General features: G+C 31.9%; 1 protein-coding gene and 1 long non-coding RNA gene across 2 annotated transcripts in view; one reads left to right on the forward strand and one right to left on the reverse strand.

Moving 5' to 3' along the window:
• LOC122498892 (zinc finger protein ush) overlaps nucleotides 1-19,363 on the reverse strand; it is a 384,383-nt gene that overhangs the window by 46,508 nt on the left and 318,512 nt on the right. The window lies entirely within an intron of this gene.
• LOC122498897 lies at nucleotides 16,594-17,484 on the forward strand. Its single transcript, XR_006301268.1, has 2 exons — nucleotides 16,594-17,106; nucleotides 17,311-17,484. It is a non-coding gene; the product is annotated as an uncharacterized LOC122498897 (long non-coding RNA).

Here is a 19,363-nt window from a genome sequence, read left to right on the forward strand (position 1 = left end):
ATAAATATCTCGAGATTATGAAGAGCTTTGGGGATGAATATTTTTTTAAATTGTAGGTCTCACGTGCGGACATAGAATGAGAGTACTTTGAGATAGATTAATAAAGTTTATAACTATGTATATATTTTTTTTATTTTTAATTTGGCCAAAAATGGCCATACAATTTTTATTGGGTAAAATAAAATTAGTTGCATTATCTATATTGAAAATGTTTTATCAGCTAACTGCGATGGTCACTACAACAAAATTACAAAATTTTAATCTGTATTTGGATATTCCATCATTATAACTGGTTTTTTATCCAACGTGTTGGACAAAGCATACAATTCTCAAGTATATATCGGGTCAGTCACGTGACGTGCAAGCGCTGTGTACAAAAAACTCATGGATACCACATGGTTCTTACCGTGAAGGCGTCTTTGACATTGCGTTTTCGTGAATTGTTTTCGTTTTATATAAATGCGGATGAAAACACCAAAAGTTTTATTCGAATGGCTGTTCCAGACAATGCCGAAGTTTTGATTGCTATTCATTTAAAGGGTAGTTTATATTTATTTAATACCTACTGTGAAAATTCCACAAAAATTTTATCCTAACCCTACTTTATTTATTTTTTCTGTATGTGATTTTGAAACTAATTTGCAGTTCATTAATTGGAACTTTTAGAAGGAGACTCATTATTATTTTTTAAAATTTATTTAAAAATTAATTATGTTCAAAAAGCAGAACTTGAATTGAATTACAGCGACATTTAAAATGTAAGTTTTTTGCCTACTTGAAATTAATGTAGTAGAGATGAAAGGTTTTTTATATTTACTTCTCAGATACTCAATATTAAATATTATTAATATTATTAAATAAAAGATAGATATTCTACCAGTGACCGACATTCCACCCGGCAGCAGTACCGGACCGGCACTAATATTCAACCGGTGCGGTACCGGGCCAGTATTTGTATTTTTTAATTTATTTTAATTCAATAATTTAATTTATTAAAAATAAATAAATAAAAATAGTAATTATAAATAATAATAACCGTCCTATTCACAGGCTAGATACCGGGCCGGTACCAATAAACAACCTACCCGGTATTAATATAATTTCCGGCATAACTAACTAATTAATTTAATTAATTAATTAACTAATTAATTTATTAATAAATAAATTAATTATTAAGTAAATTTCTGTGCCGGACCGGCACCGTGCCGGTACTAATATAATTGCCGGCAGAACTCCCGTGCCGGTGAAAAACCTTCAGTAAATTTTTGTTTCCGGCCGGCACTGGCCCGGTACTAATATAATTGCCGGCAGAATTCCTGTACCGGTAAAAAATCTTAAGTAAATTTCTGTGCCGGGCCGGTACAAATATTATCACCGGCAAATCTCCTTCGTCGGTATAAAAACAAAACCAAATGGGCCAACTGTGCCGGTACAAATATTATTACCGGCAAATCTTTTTTGGCGGTATAAAAACAAATCCAAATGGTAGTACTGGGCCGGTGCTGGGCCGATACAAATAATATTATCACCGGCAAAACTTCTTTGGTGGTATAAAAACAGATCTAAATTATAGTACCGGCCCGGTACATATTACCAGTACCGGTACAAATCAACATTTACCACCGGGCCGGTCGTTATTTCATATCCGGCCCGGTACTCTTTTGACGGTACCGGCAAAAGTCCGACTTTTCAACCGGGTCGGTACCATGCCGGTCATACCCAATGGGAAATGCCAGTGTAGTGCCGATGTTCACCACTGGCTTAGTACTCAGACGATTGTTCGGCGTAGTCTAGCCGAGCCTCGACAACTAGTGCTGGCGCAGTACAGAATTTTTGTTTCGCCAAAGCTTGGACAAGCCACGGCGGCAAGTGCTGGCTGAGTATAGAAAAATTGTTCACAACGCTCTTTGCCAACATTGCTTTTTTGACATAAACTTGAAAAAATTATAAAAAAAGTTTATCAATGTTTATAAATATAAATTTATTGAAAAAAATTAATATTTTACTTTTCAGTTGTTTATTGTTTATTTTCATTAAATTTAATAATAATAATTTAACACAATTGTCTAATTTTGTAAATAATAAATTATTTAAACAAATTAAAATTATAAACAAAATTTAAACTTTAATCTTAATAATAATTTGGTTCCTATTAAAATACTATTATACTTCTTTTACTATGAATAAAAAATTATTAAAAAATTACCACGTAATTTAAGAATTACGTAAAATGTTAAATGCAACAAGTAAAGTAATTTAATTTTTAAAAATTTATTTTAATTTATTTTACTTCAATTTATTATTTCTAACGTATATCCCTATTTTTTTCTCATCTTTGACTCAATAATTGTATGTCTGAATGATACTGAGATGTTAATACTTTACAGTACACATGTGTCGTTAGCATAGTGGTTAGAGCGTTAGTCTGTTAGTCCGTAGGTCGTAGGTTCGATTCCCCTCGTCAGCAATTTTGTTTATTTTCATAGGTTTGCGATATTTCTAGATTCCAATCGTTAGGTACTAAAATATGAAAATCTAATGCACACTTACTGTAATTGTTTATTATTTAATTTTTAAATGTTATAAACAATTTTTTTTACTTCATTTACTATATCAATTGTTAGTCTCCATCTTTCTTACAATTTCTTCAAGAAGAGAAATATTTTATGAATAATAACTATTTATTACTATTATTTATCATTTTGTTGTTGAATTATTCATAATTATGAATTTACGACTAATTAATAACAATACGGCATTTATTGCGGCAATATTCTCAGCCAGCACTGGTCCAGTGCTGCGCCAGCGCTGTCTGGCAGCACTGACAGACAGTACTTCGGCAGCGCTAGACGGCGTTATCATCCCAGTGCCATGCCAGTGCTGGCTCTCAGCCTTGCCGCCAGTGCTGCCAGTGCTGGCGCAGTACTACGCCAGTTGTAAATTTCCCATTGGGTAGTGCTGGCACACCTCCAACTATGGGGCTTCTGCGAAAAGTCATTTTTGCGAATTATAAATTTTACGAATTCTCATTTTTATGAATAGTTATTGTTCCGAAAGGTCATTTTTTCGAATTGTCATTTTTACAAAATGCCACTGTTGCGAATTGTCATTTTTGCGAAAATTGGTATAGTAAATCTATATAATTATGGGTACAAGTTTAAATGATAGTTGGGTCAAATGACATTTGGGAAATAATCATGCGCCTCGAATATCTTTTTTAGATTTTTTTAATTGATTCAGAAGCAAGAAGTCAGTCACTGATTGTCAGTTAAAACTATGATTTTCAACTGATTCACATTTAAAGGGTAATAATTAAAAAGTAACAGTTACTTTAGTAATTAGTAATACATTTTTGGTTTACTACTAATTATATATATATTGTTACTGGTTTGAGTATTTCCAAGATTTTTTTCAAGCTCGTAATAGCTCTTTGTGCAATATATTGGTCTTTCAGGAGCGCAATCCTATCCTGGACTCTTCAATTGTATTGGAGGAAATATTAGAAAGTTTAAATAATTGTAAAAATGGTAAATCTTCGGGGCCGGATGGGATTGTTTATGAGTTTATAAAGAACTTTCCAATTAATTGGGTAGAAAATTTAAAATGTCTTTTTAATAAAATTTTGGAAAAGGAAGAAATACCTAAAAATTGGGCCGATATATATGTAAGAATGTTATACAAAAAGGGAAATAAATACGACCCCAATAACTACAGACCAATAGCATTAATCAACTGTGTGACAAAAGTTTTTACTCAAATTTTAACAAAAAGATTAACTGATTGGGTGGAGGATTCGAATTTATTGCCAGAATATCAATCGGGGTTTAGAAGGTCTCGTAGTTGTTTGGATAACATTTTTTCGCTGAATGCGATAATACAAAATAGACTCTCTTTAGACAGGGGAAAAATTATTTTGTTATTTATTGACTTCAAAAGTGCTTTTCCTTTGGTAAAGCATAAATTATTATGGGAAAAACTGTTTAAATTAGGCACTGGTTCAAAGTTCTTAAATGTTCTAATTGATATGTATAATAAAGCCAATACACACTAAAAAAAAAGTTTTACTTTCAGCCTATTTTTGAGGCTGAATTTAAGATGTAAACGGAGTCAGCCCCGTTAAACAAGGACAGACTTATGTGAAATACATGGGCTGAATTTAAGGTGTAAACGGAGTCAGACTTTTTTTTTCCTGTGTATGTGTGTAAAGGGAAAAAATGGTCTCTCTGATCCAGTAAATGTTACGAATGGGGTTTTGCAAGGAGAGACTTTAAGTCCAATGTTATTTGCGTTATTTATTAGCGATCTAGAAAAATTTATGATAAATGAGGGCATTAGAGGAGTATCTATTAACCATTTAGTGGAAGTTCTTTTGTTAGCCTATGCGGATGACATAGTTATCCTTGCAGAATCCCACGTGCACATGAGAAAGATATTGGAGTGTCTTTGCCGTTATTGCCCAGGTTAAAATCCCCGTACAGGATCCTTAATGATAGATCGTCCAACATCCTTTCGGCAGGACGAAAAAGACTCAGGTGAGTCCCTCCGAAATCACTAAAGAAAACTAACATGGATTCAGATAAATAAAAAATGATATATATCATTGAAAAGGTAACGAAACAAGCTTTCAGCGCATATAAATATCGAGCTTGTAAGTTCAAAACTAAGGGCTGGGTAGTTTGAAGAAGTTACATGTTCCAAAAATTCACATAATTTTTAGTCACAGAATGACGAAGCCCGGTCCTGCCGGCAGGACGCTTTTCGCTTTATTTAAGAGACTGCCTAGCCCAGGTTTATAAATTTAAAGACTCGATATTTACATCATTTGAAAGCTTGTTTCATTACCTTTCCAACGATATATTTAGTTTTATATTTATCTGCTTCCATATTAATTTTATAGAGCAATTTCGAAGGGACTCGCGCCTGACTCTATACTCAAATATACTGAAAAATATTAAAAATGAATTTTTTTTAATTAAAAAATTAGGTTTTATTCTTTGTACGTTTCTGAAGAGAAAGAGACTTGTCCGGTCAAGAAATATTGATTTTTGTGGATTTTACATTAAATTTACGAAAAAATGTTTTTTTCACTGTTTAGAAACATAGCAAATTGAAGGCTTTGAAAAATGGTTTAATATTATTATTTTAAAAAGTCAAAAATATGGATTTTTTCGTCTTTTCGTCTACTTTAATCCCAAGGAGTGCCAGAAAACAAAAGTTGAATTCCCTTTATTTAAAAGCCTTTTTTTCGGAACGTCCTTCCGGCAGGATGGACGCTTGGACGATTTATCATTAAAGGATCCTCTCGGGATCCTTGCAGGTCCTGTGCAGGTTCCCGACCGGATCCCGTACCCGTCCTGTACAGGATCCCGACCGGATCCCGTGCAGGAAATTGGAACAGGGTTCCTGTGCAGGTTCCTATGCAGGAACCTTAGCTATCAAAGGTTCCTGTAAAAGTTCCTGTACAGGAACACTTGCAGGATCATGTACAGGAAACTTTTTAATTTTTTTTAATTTTTATATGTTAAGCAACATTTGACATACATAGACTTCATGTTTCAATATGTTAGGCTCGTATAACAATGTTGGACAGAAAAATGTATTGCGCATTCAAGAAACTCATAGAAAACTACTGCGCAGGAGTTAAAAATATAAATAAATTAATTGAGGAAACTGTGTAGGATCCTTTACGGGTTCCTTGCAGGATCCTTTATACTTAAGTACCTGCAGTTTACAAAACTGTAAAGGTTCCTGTGCAGGAACCTTTACAAAGTTTCCTGTACATGATCCTGCAAGTGTTCCTGTACAGGAACTTTTACAGGAACCTTTGATAGCTAAGGTTCCTGCATTGGAACCTGCACAGGAACCTTGTCCCAATTTCCTGCACGGGATCCGGTCGGGATCCTGCACAGGACCTGCACAAGATCCCGAGAGGATCCTTTAAGGATCCTGTACGGGGATTTTAACCTGGGTGTAAACTAAATTGTTTAGAGGTCAATATTAAAAAAACTAAAATTGTTATTTGTCGTAAGGGGGGACATTGCCATAATAGTAAATTTAAACCTTTTATGTATGGAGAAGATGAAATTGAAATTGTTAATGACTACTGTTATTTGGGAATCCCGTTTTCAAATTCAGCAATTTTTTTCAAAGCAGTGTCCAATGCGATCAGTAGGGCTAGTATTGCACAGGGAAATGTCGTTTCTTTAATAAGTAGAATTAAATTAGATGATTGGGAATCAATTAATAAACTTTTTGTAAGTTTGTGTACCAGTGTTGTATTTTATGCATCGGAGGTATGGAGTCTAAGATATTTTGATGAAATAGAAAAAATTCAAGTTAGTTTTTTTAAAAAAGTAATGCAACTTCCAAAAAATACACCTTCATACGCTTGTCGATTGGAAATGGGCTCTTATAAGCTGGCCTCCATTGTTTTTAAAAGAATATTAAATTTTATTGAAAAGATTTTAAAAATGGAAGACAACAGATATCCAAAACAATGTTTTATGAGATTAAAAATTTTATCAGGAAATAAAGTTTAGACAAATAAATATAATTGGTGTACTCAGGTCAAAGAAATTTTTCATTTTATTGGAGAGGCAGTAAGTTGGAATGAATTATCGGTCCCGCTCCTTAATGAAAATAAAAAACGGTGGGTAAAGGCTTACGAGAGCGCCTTGTATTTGGAGGATTTGAAAAGATTGAATGAATCCTTATCTTTGCAAATTTTACCACAGTTACCGTTGTTTGAAGGTACCCAAAAATATCTTAGACTGAAAATGCCTATTAATTATAAAAAGATTATAGCGCGGTTGAGACTGACTAATAAATATCAAAACAGAATTGTAATGGATGATAAAACTATTGAATTTTATAATGAAATAAGATGTAATAGGTGTGGAATGATAATTTCTGAGAATGTATTTCATCTGTTGATTGAATGTTCTTTTCATAGTGATGAAAGAAAAATGTATATAACAAAAAATGAAGATGTGGAAGCAATAAGAGATGAATGGCTGAATATACTTGGGACAACAGATGTAAACGGTGGTAGAAGAGGGTATTTATTTATAAAAAGATTGATAGATCGTAGAGGACAATAATAATAATAAGGAAAAAGAACAAAAAAAGAATGTAAATAGTGAGTGGAAACGGTTCCAAATTTTGTAACTCCATTGTATAGACTTTAAAGTCTTATAACAATTAATAAACATATATATATTGTTACAGAAAAAATTCGAGAGGTCCAGTAGGGGAAACTGAGAATATTGAAAAAATGATTGTATGACTGTGGTTACATAAAAGCGTTGAATGTTAAACCAAACGCGCGATATCGGTTCCGAGAAAGGTCTTATCAGTCCGCGGATATGTTAATGGCGACCATGTTCTTTCTTTTTTTTGAGATATATTGCACCCTGGCAGCCGTGATGAAGGCGGTGGAGAGGTGATGGCGATGGAGAAGGAGGAGGTCTGGAAATTCTCCCTTTCCGCCGATCAGCATCAAGACCGTTGGTTGCATGCACGCGCAATTAAGAATGACCGTAGCGAACTTGTTCTGACCAAGTGTGCTAAGTTGCTGCCAAGGTATAATACCGATCCATCGATGACTGCTTATTTACAGAGCCAGTATTATACACGTTTCGTTCGGGACCCAAGTAGATTCAAACTGAGGATAACCTAGACGAGCTCCAACCCTCAATCTAACTTTCAATCTATCTCATTCTCTCTTACTCATCTTCATCTTTCTCTCCTTTTCTCTCTCTCTCTCTCTCTCTTGCGGAGCTAGTGCTTTTCAAACATGTAATTAAAGCATCCGGGTAACTATTATCAGCTCCTTCAAGTCCTCCAGGAAATTCCATTCAATTTTAAGATTATGCCCCGTCATTATATGTATTTTTTCTTAATTTTCTTATATATGTTTTTACGAAATAAGTTGATTATTGTATGGGGAATCATGAGATAGTAAATATTTATTTTTTTTATTTTGAAATCGTTCGGGGAAGTTTCTCATTCAGAAACACTGCAAAAACAGGTGTCTATATTTGAGACACTTTTGTCCTCATTTGTAAGACGTTTTGGGATGTCTTTCAGGAAGACGTTAAAAGTGACTATTTTGGAGACGTTTAAAGTGTCTTCATTCAGATGAAATTTCTGCTTGAATCGATACATAACCTAAAAATGCATGTATGCATTGATATTGCGCGGGAAACTTTCATCGAGACGAGGCAAGACGAATATTACCGAAGATACTCGAATACACAAAATGTCTTTTATTCAAAGTGTCTTACTTCGAAAACGTCTTAAATTAGCAAAAATGACTTAAATGTAGACACTTTTACCGTCTACATTATATGTCTTAAATTATAAGCACTGAAAGTGACTTGTTTACATTTGTAAGACGCAAGAAGTGTCTCAAATTTTTAGACACTTTGCATGAAAGACAGATGAATTAGTCATTTATTCCAGACTAGACGTTTTCAAAACGTCTAATGTCTTAAAATAAGACGTTTCGAAGACTCTAGTTTTTGCAGTAAAGTTGAGAATTTGAAATTTCAAGTTGCTTGTATTTTAGGTTTAACGAAATCGGACTGATTTTTACTCTCCTTTTAGTAAATATTACTATAGGGTATATGTAAGTCCGGGGGAGATGGCCAATTCAAATATTTTATACAAACTTATTTGTAAAAAATATGTATACAATTTATTTTTCTTAAATTAAAATGAGAAAAATCTTTTTATCAATTACAATTTCTCTTTTTCTCTTTAAGAAATCAAAAACACTAATCTTCCATTATCCCAGAAATTGGCTTCTTGAAAATTTCCAGACAATCTTTCTCGACAATATGAAAAGATAAAAAAAACTATCTCTCTTATATACAAACGCAATAAAGAAACAAAAAACAAGAAAATTATCTACAAATGAAATAAAAAAGAAAGGAGAAAAAATGGAAAAGATAACAAACAAATAATAAATAATCTGCCACAAGTCAAGATCAAAATAAACTATATCTTATCTATTATCAAAATTCCATTTATCATGAAAATACCGCATTTACAAGAACCATTAATTCGACTTGAGAGCCTCTCTTTTTTCTCTACGACGAATTGTATAATTACACTTAAAAATCTATCAATAGATTAGAAAGAAAACGAGAAGAATTAAAAGATTAAGGGATAAAAGTACTTTCTTATCTTATCAGCAGTATTTCTGTGTTGAAGGCAAATAGGGATCTCCCACTTGGAGAGATTATTCCTGAAAAGTGATCACTTTCGAGGTTTACACGGATTTCCGGTGTGATAATATCCGTTAGAATTCTTTGGGGAATTTTATCGAATTTCCGACAGAAAAATGTATTCTTAAATTTTTTTACTGTTTGTGAAGTGATTTTCACTCTTCTTTTAGTGGATTTTTACACTTTTCTTGAAGTGCATTTGTGTAGACGGATATTGTATGGAATTTGGAGTCGTGATATTGTGAATTCGCCGATTTCCGTCGAATTTGGAAATTATATTATTGCAAATTTTCAATATTCGGTCATAAATTCAATACGATGAATATTTTTGTCACTCCTGCGGAACTTTAATTGGAATTTGAAATTTTATCTATACCTATGAATTTCGGAATTTCATTAAAAATTTATTGGATTTCCATTGAAAAATTATGTTGGAACTGCAGCTGAATCCAAATTTGATATCCGATTTACAAAATTCAAAATGTCGGATCCAATATGACAGCAAATTCTAAAACTGTTGCGATTCGGTCAAAATGTGTCACTCGTGGGTTTTTGGGGTCGCTTATAAAATTTTAATTTTTAATGAATTTAATTAGAAATTTTAAAAAACTTAGATTTTTGCAAAATGTTAATTATTCAAATTCTTCTTGAAATTAGTTAAATTTGTCAATATATATTTAATTAATTATTAAAGACAATGGATTTATAGAATAATTTTATTTAAAACCATTTTAAAGAATTGAATTTTGAAGAAGTTACAAATGATTGCAGAAATTAAATTATTTTCAAAAGTGAAATTTTAATTATTTTTAGTACAATTTTAATAAAATTCCTCTAAAAATGTAATTATTCAAAAAATTATTTACTTTTGTATTTAAATAATTGAATAGGTAACACTGTGTAACAAAATAAAAAAAGTTGTCTGCACTTATATAGAGACCTATAGTACAAGTTGTAGGTCTAGTAAAACTATGAACAATGGTATATGAGAAATTTCGCAAACACCCCCAAAATTTCATTTTAGTGTCAAAAAACCGTTTTTTGTGTATTCATATAAAGAATTACACATAACCAAATTTAATTGATTAACTAGAAAGGCAAGCATGTCAAACTGTTTTTTGCTAGATTTAAATAACGACTGAATTAAGGGGGAAAACCACATTAGACGTCTGAAAAATCGATTTTTTCTTTTTTGCATAAATTGTTAGTTAAGGTATTCAAAAATAGACTGAAAAAGTTTTAAGAGAAAATTCGACGTCCTCGCTGTACTGGTGATGAACGGAGCACGCTCCAGGTTTTACCGTAGATTAGTAGAATAGGCGTAGTACTTTTGAGACCGAGAACAGAAAGGCACGAAAAGAGGAATTATTAGACTTACATGAATTATTAGACTTACATGCTACTTATGAAGCAGTTGAAGAAATATGTATAGTGCTGAAATAGCCGATTAAAGTGTAAGCACTTTAAAATTTTTTTTTGTTTAAATATCAATTTTTTCATACTTTTTTTCAAATGCGTTTTTCTCTAAAAAGGATTTTTGAAATAAATTGCCGTGCAGTGTAGCTCAAAAAGTTATTGACCGATTTTAAAATGAAAAATTGGAAATTGTTCGTTATTAAATTTATTATTAAGTGAACTAAACTTGAAAAGAAAAAAAAAATTTTAGTACCTTTTTTTAAATAAAAAAGTTGCAAAAAAGTAGGCAGAAAATCGAATATTTTTTTCAAAGTAGTGTCAATTTTTCAATTTTCAATATTTTTACTTCAAAGTTAGTTCACTTAATAATAAAATATTTATAAAATGTGAATAAACTTGATTTTTTGCTTCCGGACAAAATGTGTGGGCTCAGGACTGCACGGCAGTCATGAACTCCGGAGGAGCAGCTCTATATGTAATAGCTCCAAATTTGAAAGATTTTTGATATAAACGTTAAAAAAAATATAAGTTATAGTTGAATATATTATGTAAAACATGGTGAAAATGTTTTATTTCATTCAAAAAAATTCTTATCTTAACAAAAAATTCGCGAAAAACGGCTAAAAAAACAGCGTTCTAATGTGGTTTCCCCCCTTAAAAGTTTAAGAGGAGGGTTCGATGAAATTTCAATTTTTCTTTATTTACATTGTGTATTTATATTTACATTGCGTCAATGTTTTTTAAACAATATTTAGGATTCAAATCTATTCTATATATAGAATGAACAATCTGATTAATTTTGATTGTTCAGAATTGTAAAACAGTATAGGGGTCGTTCATAAATTACGTAAGACATTTTGGGGGGAGGGGTGGGTCTGCTAAATCTTACTAACCGTAGAAAAAATGGCGCTAATGTATGTAAAAAATCTTACGAAGGGGGGTGGGTGGTCAAATTTTCCAAAAAAGTGACTTACGTAATTTATGGACGGCCCCATATGAGAAATGAAAATCTCATCTAAATTTAATGTAGTATTAGATTAATTTCGCCATTTTTGTTTATTTTGTATTTTAAAAAAATTATAAGAGAAGTAATGCATAGTGGTTCAGGAGACCCTATTTCGTGGCTAAAAGTCTAAATGTACTACTTAAAGTCGCTTGAAACTCGTTACTCGGGAATTATCGGAGTCACTGATTACAAATCAGACGTTAGATTTTCAAAATTTAAAATGGAGGATCAAATATGGCGAAATTTTTTTTTAAAAATTAAACGAATTTCATTCAAAGTCGTTTTTTGGCGCTTTTTATATTTGCTGATTTTGTAAATTTTGTACTAAATTTTACAAAATTCAGAAGGTCAAAACATTAAATTATTTATTGAAGAGATTAAAGAGAAAAATATGAAAAGATAAATGCACATTTAAAATTGTTCATATAAAAATGACATGTTAAATGGAAATGCAGAAGCAACGTAGTCGACCGCGAAGCGGTTGACGGAGGCGCTAGTGTATTAAAAAATGTAAATATCTAACTTACGGTCCTTTATGGGGTTTACGAACTTATAGTTCGAGTCCTGAAAGAGAGTCAAAGTTTTCGACTCGGGAATTCTGATAAAAAAGAATAAAATTCAGCAACCTCGAAAATATTAGATGGGCGGCTGAATTATATTTTTCTCTGGAAAATTTCTATCCTGGACCTCTTTTTGGACCGAAAATGATTTTCTTATACTAGAGACTGAAAAGGGGTTAAGAAACAGGAGAGTCGTAGCGCTTCAAAACCGGCGCTATGCAAATAGGATCCTGATCGTGATGGGAGCCAACACGCGACGTTACAAGTTACAGTGGAGAGGTGAGGTTGAGTGAGTCCTCTTCTCCGCAGGTTTCCACTCTTCATGAGGAGGGCATGACCCATGTGAGGGAGAGAGATATGCTAATGCGCCGTCCCGATCGTGACACCGCAACTGCTAAGTGAGAGCTCAACTCGCAAAGCTTCTCATCGGTTATCCAAGCACCAAGAGTTCCTCTTCATTGATGCTTCACCAGTAACTTCATCAAGGAATACACCACCACCCCTCCCGCTTGCCTGTCTCTCTTCCTTTTTCTCGCTATCCTCTCTCTTTCAAATACACGGTCTTGTTTTCAACTCTCCCTCGTGTTATCTATCTGGGATAATTGTTCCTTCTCTGGGTTGAACTTATATGTTGCGAGGAGGAGAGGATCACATTGGTAACGTTGACTTTTTTGCGCATGAATAATGTTCGCCGCAGTGCTATTCGAATTTCTCGGAAGAAACGAAGAGACACTGAGAAACGTGTTATATGTGTTATATATATATATGTACACTTCTTCTTCTTCTTCTTCTTCTTCTTCTTCTTCTTCTTGCGAGCAAGCGACGCGAGAAAAAAGATTGGAGGAGATGAAATCACAAAAGCGACCTGCTCCCAAGAATCATGAGAAGGTCACTGTGAACTGATTTCTGTACTGCATTGCCGCGACAAGTTTACATTTTGATTTAGTATATCTGCGTTTATTTCTTCTTTTCCGAATGACTCAATTATTCTTTTACAACTGCTAGGAAAATTTTATTTGGAGAATTAACATGTTTAGGGCAAGTCCGGGGGAGATGGCCATAGTTTTTTTAAAGCAATGTAAAAATTATAAAAAAGCGTTTTTTGTCTAAACTTTTATTAATAATTAAATAAATAAAATATTTTCATAGAAACAATCTCAAAATTTACATTCTTCACATTTCACATTTTGAACATTTATCATGGGATTCAATGCAGTTTTCATGTGGCCAAAAATTTCAAATCCAATCTTCAATCAATGTCGTTTGATTGTAACTTTCGACTCAACATACAAATAGATTTCTATCTCTATTAATAATTAATTAATTAATTAATTAACTATTAATTTATTAATTTGTATTAATTTGTTAACTATGATTAAATAAAAAATTATAAACAATTAAAAACTGAAAAATTGGCCTCAAGGGATGTCTTAAAAATTTATTCCCCTTTAATTTAAAACAAAGAACACTCAAATCGGTTAAAAATTGTAGTCTGTAGACAATTTTTTCTTTCCTAATTGCGGCTCACGAAATTTGGAAACGGGTATTGAATCTTTATAAAATTCTCTTTCCAATAGAATTTGAACGAACTTTCTAAAACGTTGAGAACATTGTTTATTTTGTGCTGGTACACTTCACGTATTTTGACTCAGATATATGAGTACACTTTTTTCCCCTACAATATTTTTCAAAAAAAATTCTATTTTTGAAGTAATCAGGTGTTGAAGTTTTGGGTCATTTTATTATTACTTTGAAACAAATAAAGATAATAATTAAGTGAATTTTTTTAAAAATTAAAGCTTAAAGTCTATACTTTAAAGATGAAATAAAGCGATTGCTAAAAAATAAAAATTTATAATTGTTATTAACAATTCTTTTAAACAATGCAAATTGAAGAATGTTCTCAATGTTTTTGAAAGATTAAATTACCATTTATTGGTTTCTTTTTTTTAAATTAATCCTTGGAGTTTTGCGCATCAACCCGAGTCTGATTTCAATACAATTTTTTAAAATTAGACCCTCCTTTGACTCCCAAAACAGGCTGAAATTTCTCAATCTTCCATTTGGAGAAGTAAAGGAGGGTCAAATTCGAAGAAACCTATATATACCTTACTTTTAAACCTCGTAGACCCTACTTTCATACTCCTAGACCCTACAACTGAAGAAAAATTTGAAAATTTTCTCAGATTCAATTGAAGCACTTGGGATGAGTAAAAGTGGAATTTTATATGTTTTATCAATTTGGAGTACTTTTTACACTCACATTTTCATTATCTTTCAACAATTTGTTGTTTACAATTATTAGTACATAGTCACAAAAGGTTGAAGAATAACCCATAATAAGTGAATAAGTGATATTTCTTTACAAGTTCTGTAAAATATTTTAACTGTCCATCTCTCCCATATAACCTTCTCCCCCGGAATTACCCTACAATAAATTATTAGGTATAGTGTTGCCGCGATAATGGCAAGAGACGAGACGAGAAAACCATTACACGAGACAAGACAAGACAGTGTTTTTAAATATCGTTAAGTCAATACGAGACGAGAGAGGAGTCACGAGGACGAAAAATCGTGATTTCCATGCATTTTTAACGTTCGAGACGAGACAAGACGACAATGCATAGAATTTTCGACGCTCGAGACGAGACGATAAATCGCCTAATAAATATTACTATTAGCCTTGGACATATATTGGCAAGAAACTTGGCAATTGTAATACTTTACACTGGAAAAAAATTTATTTTATTCAAATAACCGATTGCTTGACTAACATTTTTTTTTCTTCTTCTTCATGTACACCCTATTTGGGTTTTTACATATATATGACAACCTCTTAATATTCTCCAAATTTCCTCAGATTCTCAATACCCCTTATTTGCGGTCCGTAGCCGGCTTTTATTAGAAGTACTCGTATTTACATGGCCCTTTCTGGCCATAGTTAAGGGAAAGTACGGAAAACCTTTAACTGAGTACAGCCGATTTATCGACAGCCGAGTCTTGGATGTATAAATTCGAAGTCTCGAATACTACACAACCAAGTCCTCGAAGTTCAAATCTCCCGCTCAGATTATCTCATGTGCCGGAAAAATCCCAGGCTAATGGGCGCGAACCAAGTCCCCTTGGTTCTACAGCGTCCGCCGAGCGAGGCATTTATCCGTCTGAGCTAATCTGTCGGTTGATTACTTGACTATTATCAATTAAATATTTACTTGAATCAAATAATATTTATTGGAGTCAATTAAATGGTATATAAACCAATAATTTCAATATTTGAAGCAAATACTATTTAATTCACTCCAATAAATACACTGAGAGAAATGGATGGTAAGATTTTTATGTTAAAAAGGAGATGTTACCCGGTACCATCATTATGTTACTGAGTACCATCAAAGATGTTAGAAAAATATGATTATGTTACCCACTACAATCTAAGATGTTACTTCGTACAATCTTATTGTACCCGATACAATCTATTAGATAACTGTCCGCATTTGTAACATCGAATATGGTACCTGGTACTATCTATATAGTATCCCGTAACATCTATTTCTCTCAGTGTATTATTTAATTAATTAATTGATAATAGTCAATTAATCGGTTATTTGAATCAAATAAATTTTTTTCTTTAGTGTAGCATAACTAGAGTAATACTGGAGCACACTCAGAAAAATAAAATAATAACAATAAATTAGATGAAGTAATAGCAATAATTAATGAAATTAAATATTGAAAATAAATTACGATTAAGAAGAATGGATACGAATCTACATGGTTCAAGTGTAGCTCATTGATAATTTCCGGAACTGATGTAATACATCGAATGGGCATATAATAGAGAAGTCGTATATATATATATATTGATTCAACAGTTTACCATGTAACTAAACACAGTTTGTGCCCTTGTAATTCGCAGCTGCCCAGGAAAAAAAACCTATTAATCAGGCCTTCTAGTGAATGAGACATTTTAAGAATGCGGATTTAAGCGATTTGCTTTTAATCGGTTTCGGGAAATATGAATCGGAATATTTTTCAGACATTTTTGAATCTGTGTTTTCCCATTGACTAATTCGTCAATTTTATACACCTGAATAGTCTACGTTAGAGAAGCTAACCTTAAATTTTTCCAATAAGCATCTTCCAGTTAACAGCATAATAAAGCAAATGAGTAAAATTATTTTTGAAAAGGCAGTATGAAAATGTAAAGTTTAATAAGAAAGTTTCGATACAGACTGAATCGTGTTAAATATTATTGAATGGGTACTATAAAGGTTATTTTCTTTTAATAACGTAGTGCCTTTTAATTTATTTTGAAATGAAAAAACGCGAATTGGAAGTGAAAGAAGAACTTTTGAAATCCATACCTAACCTAACGTTGTGCGTCTCTCTGTATACACTGTAAAAAAGACCAATGTTGAATTACAATCGGGTCGTTAATTTTAAATTTTCCAGTTTGTAATTTTACTACGGTACACGTAATAATTTAACACCCATATAGTATTTTCACAATTAAAAAGTAAAATTATTACGCTTATCGTTGTAAATGTGTCACGCGTTAGTAAATGTACATCCCGAATGTTTAATCATTTCGTGATACATTGGAAACTTTTCGCTTCACGTATAACGTTGTATGTTAGCAACCCAACCGTAAAAATATTTTCGTGTGTTAAGTAACTTACATCTGATAGTTTTACCGACAGTATGTAGAATTATGTAGCTGTCTGTAAGTATACATTCGAATATGATATTTTTTGCCCGAATGTTTTTCTACACTGCGTGACGATGAAGTGGCATATAAGAAACTATGCGCATAGGCAAACGTTAATATTTTAATTTTAATTTATTAAAATTTCGACAATTTTAAGAATTTAAAGATTAAAGGAAATTTGTAAAGGTAAGTTCAAATTCTTAACATTTTTCATTTCTTAAATTTGAAAGATTTCTTTTTAATTTTTCATATATATCAAAGTTAATAAGGTAATGTCTTTTAACCTAAAAAGAGACACGTTTTTAATGATTTTTTATACTTAAAAAATTTTATTCAACTGTGTGAATTTTCTGTATGAAAATAATTTTCAAACATAAAAAAATTTTTCAGAATATCTTCATGGACTCTATTGCTTAAGCAGCTCGTATTTTTTTAAAATTAAAGTGGAAAAAGTATCTGTTTTTCCTGTTCTGTTGGGGAATTCGTTAACTTTGTACAAATGACAAAAAAGCTACAAATGTGATTTGTATATTATAAATATTTAATATATTTATTTATTTCTTACATTTTTCCTTTATTTCCTTTTTATAATTTAACCTTTATGTAATACAAAATAAATATAAAAAAGAATAATTTTAAAATGCAGCGAAATTATTATGTAAAATTACCGACGAGTGGTCGATTTACAATTTGATGCGAAATCACATAAGAGAGGTTATGTTACGAACGGTAAGTAAGTTAACATTTGGGCTGTAATAGTACTACGTCATACGTGAAGCGAAAAGTTTCCAACGTTACACGTTGTAAATTTACATTGGGCTTTTTTACAGTGTATTATATCAAATGCGTTCCATGTGGCTTCGGTTTGTGGCGTTTTTTGAAATACGGTTAATATAATATAATAAATAATGTGCAATAGTGGACAATTATGTTATCGAGTGCTTAGATTTGTAAATATTAAGTCAGCTTAGTAAAATATTTAAAGGTATTGAACAATTTTTATTATTGAAATTGAAATCTACGACGTTTGATGAACATTTTTATCACTTGAAGTGTTTGTATATTATAGTGCGAAAAAGTTTTCGAGTTCATAATACTTTTCATTTTTCTTCTTGTACACGGAGAAACTTTTTCTTCTAATATTGAATATATTTGGTTATCTTTATTCTAAAAGTTCGTTAGAATGTGAGGATTTTTCGTGCGTTGTGCTAATAATTTCAACATTAATACGAAAATATGATAAGTTCGTTATATATTAAGCAACCTTCGGTGTACAAAAATTACTATCTGCATTAGAAATAGTCTTATTTTTCTTTAGAAAAGAATAAAATGCTAGTTTTTGTTTGTGAAATAATACGGTAATTCTAACCTTTTTTCCACATATAGATAGAATATATAACAGACATTCTAACGTAACATACCAATTTTGGAAGGACTGCGGGCGGACTTAACCGATTTCGCCCGAGAATCACCGAGTCCATCACCTGACGTCGCGAACTAACCCTAATGTTTTCGAAGTTGAAATTCACACGTGTATGAAAGAAAAAAACCTTTTATTAATAAACGTGAATGTCTCCTCATGCCAAATTAAATTCAAGAACTGTTCCTCAATATAACATAATTTTTTTCACGACTTTTACTTATTTACATAATTTGATTAGTAAGTTATTTTAAAAAATGCTCTCTCTCGAAGGCACATATTTTTCCACTCGTTTAATATATAAGGACGATTCAGCTGTGTACTTCTAACGAATCGTGCGATCTTTCGGTTTCCGTGACCAATCGTCGTGTCTTTACTTGCGTGTGCGTGTGTGCGTTAATAATATAGGTTAGGTTCTTACGTCGTGTTAAATATATTTACCTACAGTTACAGTGACATACACTAATGCCATCTACCATCAGATCCAAGTATCACTATCGTCTCTATGAGTATCTATAGACAATTAATTTGTTGTGTTTCTTTTTAATTCATGGCTTTCCCAACTTTGCAAAAATTATTATTTTCTTTCTAAAACAACATACTAATTTTCGTTAGTTTCCTTATGAACAACTGTAAAATATATACTGAATGAGTGTTTTTGATATTCTCAATAGCAATTTCTATAACCTATGTCGTTTTTCCCTTGAATCTAACCTAACATACTAAAATGTCTCACCAGTTTTAAGAATTAGTGGTATTAAAAGTTTCTCCGTGTAAATATTTAATAAAACATTTATTTTGAAAAATAGTATAATATTAATTTATTTATCTGTAAACATTTTTATCATATACTATTCTCATTCGACGCCACCTCCGATTCATGTCACATTGTGAATCGGATAATAAAAAGTTTGTTATCCCGATTCAAATTATTGACGTCCTATTCAATAAGTAGTGCAAATAATCAGAATTAATCTGCCTTCGCCTTTTAAGAATGCGGATTCACGAGAGTTTTCGACCGAT

The sequence above is a fragment of the Leptopilina heterotoma genome, unplaced genomic scaffold, assembly GCF_015476425.1.
Source record: "Leptopilina heterotoma isolate Lh14 unplaced genomic scaffold, ASM1547642v1 Lhet_161, whole genome shotgun sequence".
In the NCBI taxonomy this organism is placed as follows: domain Eukaryota; kingdom Metazoa; phylum Arthropoda; class Insecta; order Hymenoptera; family Figitidae; genus Leptopilina; species Leptopilina heterotoma.